Genomic DNA, 12,076 nt, shown 5'->3' with positions numbered 1-12,076 from the left:
GCCTGGAGCCTGTTTCCGATTCTGCGTCTCCCTCTCTCTCTGCCCCTCCCCCGTTCATGCTCTGTCTCTCTCTGTCCCAAAAAAAAAATAAAAAAACGTTGGAAAAAAAAAAAGAAAATAAAGTAGTCTGTAATTCTGACCACTTTCAAAGTTTTCTCATTGTCTTTTTTTTTCCAGAGTAGTTTTTTAGAGCAGTTTAGGGCTTACAGCAAAATTGAGGGGAAGGTACAGAGATTTTCCGTGTACTACCTGCCCCAACACATGCATAGGACATGCCCATTACCAACATCCCCCTCCAGAGTATATTTGTTACAGTTGATGAACCTACATTGACACATCATGATCATTTAAAGTTCATGGGGTACAGTACAGTTTATTCTTGGTCTTATTCTTAATGTTACTTCTGTGGGCTTGGGCAAATGTATAATGACTTGTATCCATCATTACAATACTATAGAATTTTCATAGCACTAAATCCTCTGTTATCTGCCTATTCTTCCCTCCTCCCAATTCCTGGAAACAACTAATCTTTTTACTGTCTTCACAGTTTTGCCTTCTCATTGCCTTAATTTCAGTAATTTTACCGTACTGGGCCTCGATGCGTTTTGTTTGTTTCTTTTGTATTTATATTGTGTAGCGTTTACTAAATTCCTTAAATTTGTGAGTTAATGTCCTTTATCAGTTTTGGAAAGCTCTCTACCAGTGTTTCTTCAAAATATTTCTTCTGTCCTATTCTCTTTTCCTTTAGATCTCTGACTATATTTGTTTCCTGTATTGTCCACCTGTTTTCCTCTCTGTGCTTCAGTCTGATTACTTTCTCCCAACCTGCTTTCTAGTTCATTTGTCTTCTGTTAGGTTGAGTCTAATCTGCTAATAAACGTAATAAGCTTTAAATTTTATTTATTTTATTCTGTGGTTTTGTGTTGTGTAGAATTTTCATTTGATTAAAAAAAAGTTTTTATTTATTTTGAGAGAGAGTGTGTGTGTGCACGTGTACTTAAGTGAGGGAGCAGAGAGAGAGAGGGAGAGAAAGAATCCCAAGCAGGCTCCTCACTGTCCGCCCAGAGTCCAATGCGAGTCTTGATCTCACGAACCAACCCTGAGATCATGACCTGAGCCAAAATCAAGAGTCAGATACTTAACTGACTCTTAATTTTATTCTCTGCTCAACTTCACCTTCTTTTCCCCCATTGTTTTGAATGTTAATCATAGTTATTTTCATGTTAATGTTAATATCTGAATCACCTGTTTTTTCTCTTGTGTATTTTTTTCTGTTGGCTTTCAGTTATTTTGTTCTATTTTATAACCTGTTTTGATTGAATGCAGTCACTTGGTCCTATTTTCTAGCATGTTTATAATTATTGAACTAAATTAAAAATTATAATAACCCAATTTTAAAAACTGTCAGGGGATTGAAGAGACATTTCCCCAAAGAAGATATGTAAATATCCATTAAGCACATGAAAAAGCTGTTCATTGGTTATTAGAAAATGCCAAAGTCACAATGAAATATTTCTTTACTTTCACTAGGGTGGCTCTAATGAAGACATAGACAGTAACAAGTGGCATTGGCAAGAATGTAGGGAATTTGGAACCCTTATATATTGCTGTGTATGTGAAAATATAAAATGGTACAGCCACTTTGAAAAAGGTTTGACAGTTCCTCAAAAAGTTAAACATCATTTTCATGTAACTCATCAATTCTACTCCTAGATATATATATATCCAAGAGAATTGAAAACTTATGACCCCAGAAAACCTGTACACAAATGTTTTAGCACATTCTTTATAATAACTAAAAAGTGAAAACAACCCAGATGTCCATCAACTGATAAAGGATAAACAAAAATGTTGTATCTGTGCATTGAAATATTGACATCCATAAAAAGGAATAATGTGCTAATGCATGCTACAACATTTATGAACCTTGGAAACATTATGCCAGGTAAAAGAAGCCAATAAAAAAATTCCACTTATTGTATGATTCCATTTGTATGGAATGTCTAGAATAAGCAAATCCATAGACACATGGTTGCCAGGAGCTAGAAGGAAGTGGAGAAGGAATGGAGAGTGACTGCTAATGGGTATAGGGTTTTGGTTTGGGGTTTTGTTTGTTGTCTTGAGAAGATGAAAATATTCTGGAATTAGGTAATGGTGATGGATATACTAAAACCCTTTGGATACACTAAAAACCTTGTGGATGGGGTGCCTGGGTGCTCATTAAGTTAAGCATCTGACTCTTGATTTAGGCTCAGGTCATGATCTCATGGTGTGAGTTTGAGCCCTGCATCAGGTTCTGTGCTGACAGTGCTGAGTAGGCTTGGGGTAAAAAAAGGAAAAAAAACAAAACAAAACAAAACAACCAAAACCCTGTGGATAAACTAAAACCACTGAATTTCATACCTTAGTGAATTTAATGGTATATGTATTATGTATCAATTTTTTTAAAGAAGGCCTTCTACTCTGAGGTTATAAAAAAAATATTATAGGAGTTCTAAATAATGTTGTGCTCTATGAAAATTAAACCTTTTACTTTTGTTTTTCCTCTGCAGGTAGATAGTGTATGAATAGGTTACTTTAATCCTGTCTTGGGTTGGTTGTATTCTTTGTTAAGGCTGATCTATTTCAGTTTTGCCCTCACACCCAGTGGTAACCTTACTGTAGTCCTAACTAACATGGCCAACCTTGGAGGGTCTTCAAGTCCAGCCCCTGTCTCTCTCACATGGTGTGGTTTTCTGTGGTGGCTGACACCTTTGCTTAGGTTTCTAGCCTTTTATTTACTGCTTTCTGCTGGTATTCTGGAACTCACACTCTGCTCAGTGGCAGTTTAGCGGAGCCTTGTGGTTCCTTCCTGTTTGTAGCTTGACCCTTATGTGCCATCTACTTTCTTGGCTAAGTGAGACTGCTACTTTCTGCTAAAACTCTTATTTTCCTGTGCTGCGAATTGGCTACCACTCTCAGAGAAAAGGCCAGGTGAATGTGGAGCTTGCCTTATGTTCTTCCGTTCATTCATAGATCCTAGCCCCTCACATCTTGCCTAGACTGCTGCCTAATGAATCGAAACAGCTATTTTGTATATTTTATTCAGATTTTGTAACTATTTTATTGTTTTCCCCAAGAAGGTTAATGTGGTATAAACCATTCTGTCAAAACTGGTATTGAAGTCCTCCTCTTGCCTCCTTTCTTCAATATTCAATCGTCTATTTTTCCTCTCTCCCTTTTCCCCTCTCTCATTAGTACTTGCACCTCATCATTAGCCTCTTTCCCTGTGGGATTCTTACCATTGGCTGTCAAGCATGCCACTATGTTTCTTTATGTTTTAAAAAACCTGCTCAATGCCACATTCTTTCTCTTAACTCTGCTGCAGTGGCTTTCAGCTGAGGGTGGTTTTGTACCACAGGGAACATTTGGCAATGTCTAGAAACATTTTAGTTTGTCACAACTGGGGAAAGGGATATTACTGGTATCTAGAGGCCAGAAATGCTGCTAAAATCCTACAATGCCTAAGATAGCCGCCCACAGCAAGGACCTGTGTGGCCCCATGTGTTAGTAGATGAAAAAACCCTGCTCTACTGTCTAGCTTGCCTGCATAGCCAAAATGTTTAAAAGAGTTGACTATTTTTGTTGTCTCCTTTTCCACATCTCCCTTTCATACTTTTTAAAAAGTTTTAATTTTTTTCAGATAGTACTCAGATGATTTTTAAAGGTAAAATAGTGCTACAACACTTAACAAAGAAAATGGCAGTTTTCTCCTAACACCCTTTAGTTACATAGTCTTGGCTAGTTAGATGTAGATGGAATGAATGTGGTTTATTTTCCTGGATAAAAAGACAACAAATTAGTAAGGAGTAAACTCTTAATAATTTTTTTTCTGCTTATAACTTGGATGTAGTAGCTAATCTTGTTAGAAAATAAATCCCTTCCTTTATAAAGTTCCTATTATTCTGGTTTTCTCTTGTTTGCAGTAGAATGCAGTCCTCACTGTGATAGGGCTTATTTTTCCAAGACTTCTCATGTGTGAAACTTGCTTTGAACTCCAGGGCTCATCTCATACACACCCCCTTGAATATATCATGAATATATCAAATTTAACATGGCCAAAACTGGACTCTGTTTTCTGTTCCAAATATGGGTATGACTAAAACCCTGTGGATAGACCTCCATTTACCCAGTTACTCAGTCCAGAAACTTGAGGGTCATCCTGATTCTTTCTTTTTCCTTGCCATTTATTTTGCCTCTTAAATTTCTCCAATCCATTCCTTTCTCTCCATTTCCACTGCCACCACTGTAGTTGGTCCAGCCTAACTGCCCTGCCAGCATTTTTATTTCTGCCCTCATTGCAGTTCTTCCTCTACATCACAATGAGTGATATTAAATTGAAAATCAAATTATGTTACTCTTCTGTTTAATTAAGATCCTTCAGTGGCTTCCCATTAGTCTTAGAATAAAATCCCAAATTCTGGAAGACTGTAAATAATCTTGCCTATCTCTTTATTCTCATTTTATGTCCTCCACATAGTGCTCCAGCCTTCTTTTATTTTTTTAAAGCACATGCATGCTATTTTTTCTGCCCATAAAATTCTTCCTGTCCTTTCCATTATTGTTATTTTCTTATTGTTCAGAACCCAACTTTAGTGGTATTTCCTTGGAAAAATCTTTCCTAATTCATCCTAAAGAATATATGCCCCACCCATCAGTCTTTATCACTTTACCCTAGTTTTTCTTTTAGAAATTATTTAATATATTGGGGCGCCTGAGTGGCGCAGTCGGTTAAGCGTCCGACTTCAGCCAGGTCACGATCTCGCGGTCCGTGAGTTCGAGCCCCGCGTCAGGCTCTGGGCTGATGGCTCGGAGCCTGGAGCCTGTTTCCGATTCTGTGTCTCCCTCTCTCTCTGCCCCTCCCCCGTTCATGCTCTGTCTCTCTCTGTCCCAAAAATAAATAAAAAACGTTGAAAAAAAAAATTAAAAAAAAAAGAAATTATTTAATATATTTATGTGTTTATTTCTTTACTCTGTATGTTTGTGACATCAATCCCAATCAACTATAAGCTATACAAGGACAGGCATCATGTTCACTATTGTATTTCCAAGGCTGCTTGCGGTATCTGGCATATCGCAGAAGCTCAGTAAATATTTGTTGAATGATTGAATGACTGTGAGGATATCCTTTTCCCCCAAGTGCTTTTTCAAAAAGTTATATTCTGTAATAAAATTGGGAGAAAAAAATAGTGCTGTACACATTCATTTACACTCCATCTGGATTTACAATGAACATTTTGCTACATTAGTTTTCTCTGTTCCTCTGTATATATACATATACATGTATGTGTGTATATGTAAATATTTATGTGTGTATATGTGTGTCTGTGTATAAACTTCTCTGTATTTATCTTCTCTGTTTCAGTAGAAGTAAACGATATGAAAGTTATGCACATAACATGTCTAAATCAGTGTTTCTCTCCTACAAACAAGATCATTCTCCTGCATAGTCATGATATTGTTAAGAAATTTGACACTGAGGGCACCTGGGTGGCGTGTCCCACTCTTGATTTTGGCTCAGGTCAGGATCTCGTGGTTCGTGAGTTTGAGCCCCGACTCAGGCTCTGTCTGCACTGACAGAACTGAGCCTGCTTGGGATTCTTTGTCTACCTTCTCTTTGTCCCTAACCTGCTGTGTTCTCTTGTTTATCTGAAAATAAAACTTTAAAAATTAAAAAAAGAAATTTAATATTGAAACAATGATATATTTGATTTATAAACCATGTTCAAATTTCCTGTTATCCCCATAATATTTTTTATTGCTTTTTTTTTCTTTCTAATATTCCAGGGTCAGTTAAGGATTTCATACAGTATTTGATTATCATGTCCTTATTGTAACTTAAATGGTAGTCTTCTTATTTTTTTTTCTCTTATTAAACTTCTATTTTTTTAATTGGTCAAGTTGTTGTCTTGTACAATGACCACAATGGATGTATGGAATGGATATGTCTGATTATTCCTAAGTAGATTTAGGTTACACATTTTTGGCAAGAAAAGTGCACTCATGATGATGTACTTGTCTTTGCATCGTGTCAGGAAGCTACATAGTAATCAGTTTGTACTTTTATTTATGCAGCTACATTTGCTCAGTTAAGATGTTTACCAGATCTCTTTGTGTAAAGGTATTTTGTGAATAATAAATTATTTACTTGAATACTTTACATATATCCTGTTTACCAACAACCTTTCACCCAGTAATTTTTAGCATCTATTAATGACTCTTGCCTGAATCAATTATCATACTGGTGGTAGTTCTATTAATTCCCTCTATATTTATTAGCTGCTATTTTTTTTTTAATGTTTATTTTTGAGACAGAGAGAGACAGAGCATGAACGGGGGAGGGTCAGAGAGAGGGAGACACAGAATCTGAAACAGGCTCCAGGCTCTGAGCTGTCAGCACAGAGCCCGATGCAGGGCTCGAACTCACGGACCGCGAGATCATGACCTGAGCCGAAGTCGGCCGCTTAACCAACTGAGCCACCCAGGCGCCCCTTAGCTGCTATTTTTTGATAAAGAGCTTTTCTTATCTCCAACACATACATCTATTTAAAAAAATATTAGTATGTACTCAATAGATTTCATTTTAAATCTAATGTATCATCTGCATTAACTTTTTTTTTTTTTTTAATCCCAAATTTGGCCAGTGAGAGACCCTTTTTAAAGTGGTTCCTATGCCTCCATTTGTCTTTGAGCACATGCTTGCTTTCTGGCACAAGATTGTTCTGCCCTAAACTGTTTCTTCTACTGGGGAATGATTTGGAGACCAAAAATCTGCATGCTAAGTGTGCTCATTGCTACTACAGTGTCATTGCTTCTTTCTAGTGGTCTCTTCAGTGTTCCGAGCTAGGATGATATTTAATATAGGCAGGCAGACAGACCACACACACACATTTCTTTATTTAAATAAGTTTGTTTTGGGACATGAGGATTGCTCATTTGGTTACGTATCATTGATTTTGGTTTAGGTCATGATCTCATGGTTTGTGAGTTCGAGCCCTATGTTGAGCTGGCAGTGAGGAGCCTGCTTGGAATTCTCTCTCTCCTTCTCTCTACCCCTTCCCCTACTCACACGTGCTCTCTCTCTCAGGATAAATAAATTTAAAAATTTTGTTTTGATACCGCCAACACCTTCCTAACCCTTTATTCCATATTTCTCACTTCTTTCTCTCTAACATTGAGAATCTTGCTTCCAATAATTTAATGTTTGCTCATTTGTATTATCTGAAATACACATAAAAGAAACAACAACAACAGACCTACTAAGAGTTTAAGATTTCATTTGCAAATTTTTTTTTTTACCTTAGTTTTTCTGTTTGGTAGTGTTAGCATTTTGAGTATACAGACAGGCTTATTTTTCTTGTTTTCAATTTTACAATTCCCTTGTTTCATTTTTTTTTTTTTGCTTCTATTTTTTTAACAATGTAAATGAAGCATTTGCCTCAGAACTGTATACAGAGGTATACTCACCCTTATCCCTTTCACACTGTTCTCACCTACTCCATTTATAAATGTTACCATTTTCATTATTTTCTCTTTGATAAAAAATTATTTTCCCTTTTTCCAGAAATGATAAATTACTCTATTTACTTTTTTGTACCTTGCTTTTTTAAAAAAGCAGTTTATCCTAGAAATCATTTATTATTAGCTCATAGAACTCTGCCCCCTCCCCCCCCCCCCCCCATGGGTATATAGAATTTCCTTGTGTGGTGTTCTGTAATTTAGTTAACTGTTTTCTATGGATGTGTATTTGGTTTGTTTCTGCTTTTGCTATTTCAATAATGCTGATACAAAGAATCTTGTGCACATGGTGTTTGAATCTTGGAGCTGGATAATTCTTGAAAGTGGGATGGTTGGTCAGAGAGTAAAATGTATATGCCATTACGATAGCCACATTCCTCTTTTTAGGGGTTGTCTATTTTGCATACCCATCAGCAGTGTTTTACAAATGCCTGTTTATGAGAATTCCTTCATTAACATCAAATATTGTAAACTTCTACATGATCAGTTGTTTTTTTTTAATATTTTTATTTATTTTTTTGGAAGCTAACATTCTTCTTTTAATTTAAATTGAAGTTAGTCAACATACAGGATAATACTGGTTTCAGGAGTAGAATTTAGTGATTCATCACTTACATATAACACCCGGTGCTCATCCCAACAAATGCCTTCTTTAATGCCCATCACCCTTTTAGCCCATCCCCCCGAGTTGTTATTTTAGCAAATGGTAGGTATATTGTATCACCAGGACACCTATGGAAAACAGCTGACACACTCAAAGTTGGATAATGTAAGGAAGATTTATTTACAGAAACTAATTACAGAGGTGTGTGCCGGGTATGGGTGAATCACCATGGATATAGCACAGGAACCAGCATCAGTCAATCTGTTTTCATTCCTAAGCTCGAAGGGACTAGGTAAAGGAAGGGTCATAGGAACCTAGGAGAGAGATTACTGTATAGCAGACTGCCTTTGGAGATTCAGCGACCTTTGGTCCAAACATAGCCAGGCTGAGAAGAGTCCACAGGTAAGGAGGCAAGAAAAGACATAACTCTTCCTTCCTCTGACTTCCTACTGGAGTTCAGTTACTGGGTACAGGAGTGCCTTGATGTAGTTTATATAGGTCAGTTTTCCAAGGGCACATGGAAAAGGGTGGAGAGTAAATCTGAAGGGACAAGCAAAAGTTACCCAGAGCATGTATTCACTTATAGATACATAGACCTTTGAAATAACTATGTAAAGCAGAGATTTGGAACCTCTGTCTTAATCCTTTTTGCTAGAAAGGCTACTGAGTGCTAGCAGTGTGTGGCTTATTTGTGTTTTTTATGAATGCTACTTTCTGCTCTGAGATTACTCTTTAAAAAATCCATCAGCTCTTATTCTCAATTTCAATATTCCTCAACAGTGCTTTTCAGTGCACTTTTAAAATACAAGGCCACATAGTCTTTTATCCTCAGATTTCTGTCGAAATAGCTTCATAGCTCTTTTTCCCCTTAATAGACTAATATCCAAAGTAATTTTAGACACTTCAGACTCCATTCTGTTGCTAATTCCTATAGGGAAGAAACAGGGTCTGTTAACTTCTTTCTTTGGGTCACTCTCATCTATTAATTTTATTATTTTATGAGACAGTTCCATTACAAACATTGTATTTGGAGTTGGGCATTGTCTGAGTCATAAAAAAGCCTTTATGGCCCCAATTACTTCTGAATGTGAGTTAATAACAAGCCTTCTCAGTGAATCAGAACCACTGTATAGTTACAGAGTCTCAGTACTTTTGCGTATGTTTTTTAACCAAGTGGATTCTATTGCATAATCCAAATGATTTAAATTTTGGTAGATTGCTAAGTGATTTACCCTCTAATTTCATCTTTCACCTGTGTTACCAATAGCTTTTTGGTAAGTGCCGTATGTTTCCTCTTGTTTAATAATACATCCCCTTTCTAATATCAGGTAGGCCCATTTTTATTTTCATTTTAAAATGTAACATACACTTCACTACTTTTAGGATTTTTTATCATAAATCAAATTTTCAGAGCTAAGCTACAGGACTTATCCCACTTTTCCCTAATCTTATATTTGGAGCAAAGTAGTGCTCAGACAACCTAATTAATTTTATAGACAAAATGTATTCTATTAGTATTTCATTTTTCCTCTTAATAGTCTGTTTGAATTAATAGAGCTTCAGTCATAGAGTGTTTTTATCTTTAAATAGCACTTTTTTGAACTCTAGAAATGGCTATTTTTTAAAGTGCATCAGTTATAACTGTAAGCCAGATTCCTTATTTCTCCTGATGGGAAGAGTTATTTTTCACATTACCTCAATGATTTAATGAGAAGAATTTTTAATATGTTACTGACAATTTCTTTCTTCAGTGAATATGGCATTTGCATGTCTCTCCATTAACCAAAAATCTCAGTGGTCTTCTGATAATCATTTTGAACATTGTTAACTATTCTATAATGATGAAGATGTGGATGGTAGAGGAGATCGGATTCAAAATTCATTCATTAATTTCCTCAGATAAGTCTTCTGTTTACTGACCTCTTTGGTAGGACCTGAGGATTCAAAGGTGAACAATACACAGTCACTACCCACAGACATAAACAAATGTACTATAATAAGGGGAAAGATATAAACAGTATAGTGTGGTAAGCATTATAATCAGTGTATGCCTAAGGAAGGTGAGTGACACAAAGCATGAGTTACATTTCTTGGGATGGTGCCAAGGAAAACTTGTTAGAGGAGGAGGCATGGTAAATGTTTAATAGGTGAATGAACACTAGTAAGTAATATAACGCTAATAAAAGATACAGCCCTACGCTGTAGGCTGTAAAATTCTATTATCTTATTTAAAGATAAGAAACTTGAAAATACAACTAATGTTAGGAGGTTATAGAGTATATAGAGTAGATTGCCAAGTGAATGATACAGTAACTAGCATACTAGCATTTATTGAAATACTCTGCTACAGACTACGTGTCTGATCACATGTAATCACTAACTCTTAGACAGGTATTGATATTAAGTCTGCTTTATAGAGGCATAATAACCTCATGGAGGTCACACAACTAAAATATGGTAGAACCAGGATACAAATTCAAACAGATCAACTTTAGAAATAGTGCTCTCAGTGGTGTGTGTGTGTGTGTGTGTGTGTGTGTGTGTGAGTATAAAAAGGCCCATGGGAACCCTGAAGAGAAAGAAAATCTTGCCTGTTGAGAGCATTTGGAGAAGAGTTGCACATTAGATAGATGATGGATATCATGAAGAATACTCCAGGCATGGGTGTTGGCATAAATAAGTGTTTACTGGCAAAGTTTCCTTGAAGAACAGACCAGTATAATTGAGTAGTCAGGTCATGTAGGAGTATCAGGGAAGATCAGGTTAGAAACTGAGGACAGGCTGGGAGCCATCTGTCATGGATCCTGGAAATGAGTCTAAGTAATCTGTATTTCATCTGATAGAGAGCCATTGATGTTATGGGAGCAGGAGAGTAATACAGGAGTCAGTGTAACATAATTAAGTTCTTAACTCTATCATTTTCCATCTTTGTGATGTTGAGTATATAAGTTCTCTACACTTAGGCTCCCTTTTTTTATCTATAAAGTGATGATGATGATAATATCTACAGAGGTTAATTTGTAAAGTGTGACATGTAGTAAGTATTGAGCAAATGTTACTTATATATTATTGATGTGTTTTAGTAAATTTAATCTGAGAACAATGATTGTAGCCTAGGCCTAAACCATAGGCCATTAGTTAAGAAATAGTTGTAATAGGTAAATAGAAAGGAAGGGAAAAATACTAAGAATATTTTAGGTGGATAATATTTTTAAATTTTTGTAGCTTTGGGATGCCTTGGTGGCTCATTCAGTTGGGTCTGATTTCAGCTCAGGTCATGATCTCATGGTTTGTGAGTTTGAGCCTTGTGTCGGGCTCTGTGCTGAGAACTCAGAGCCTGGTGTTTGCTTCAGATTCTGTGTCTCCCTCTCTCTCTGCCTCTCCTTTGCTTGCACGCTGTCTCTCTCTCTCTTTCTCTCAAAAATAAACATTAAAAAAATTTTTTTGTAGCTTAAAAAAATATATGGTCTTTATGTTGTTTCATAGTATTCATGTGATCATTGTATCAGTAGTTAATAGCTGACAACTGAATATAACTTTATAATTTACAAAGCACTTTGGCATGTTATTGAATTCAATTCTCAGAACTGTCCTATGAGTTATTATTATTTCCAGGCCCAGAGTGGTTAAATAAGTCATTGAAGATCACACAAGTTAGTGAAAATATCAGTGTGATACTTGTATTTCCATATACCTATTCTAGTGCTTTCTCTTTTATATCCTGCTAGGCAAGAGCTGATACAGTGTAGCAGGTAACAATATGGAAAATGTTATTAGTACTTTGAAAGAGTTAATATTTTTTCTTAGGTATCTATCTTAACACCAAGAAAAGAAACAAAGCATGAAAGGAGACAAATTTAGAGTCTACTAGTTATCGAATTCATATATAAACCAGTGATATTATTTGAATATAAT

General features: G+C 36.0%; 1 protein-coding gene across 7 annotated transcripts in view; it reads left to right on the top strand.

Annotated features, from left to right (window-relative positions):
* The window catches only part of IMMP1L (inner mitochondrial membrane peptidase subunit 1), an 83,512-nt gene that overhangs the window by 44,037 nt on the left and 27,399 nt on the right, over positions 1-12,076 (top strand). The gene's annotated exons all lie outside the window — the stretch shown is intronic.

Source organism: Neofelis nebulosa, chromosome 10, assembly GCF_028018385.1.
Source record: "Neofelis nebulosa isolate mNeoNeb1 chromosome 10, mNeoNeb1.pri, whole genome shotgun sequence".
Classification (NCBI taxonomy): Eukaryota; Metazoa; Chordata; class Mammalia; order Carnivora; family Felidae; genus Neofelis; species Neofelis nebulosa.
This window is presented reverse-complemented; position numbering and strand designations above follow the sequence as displayed.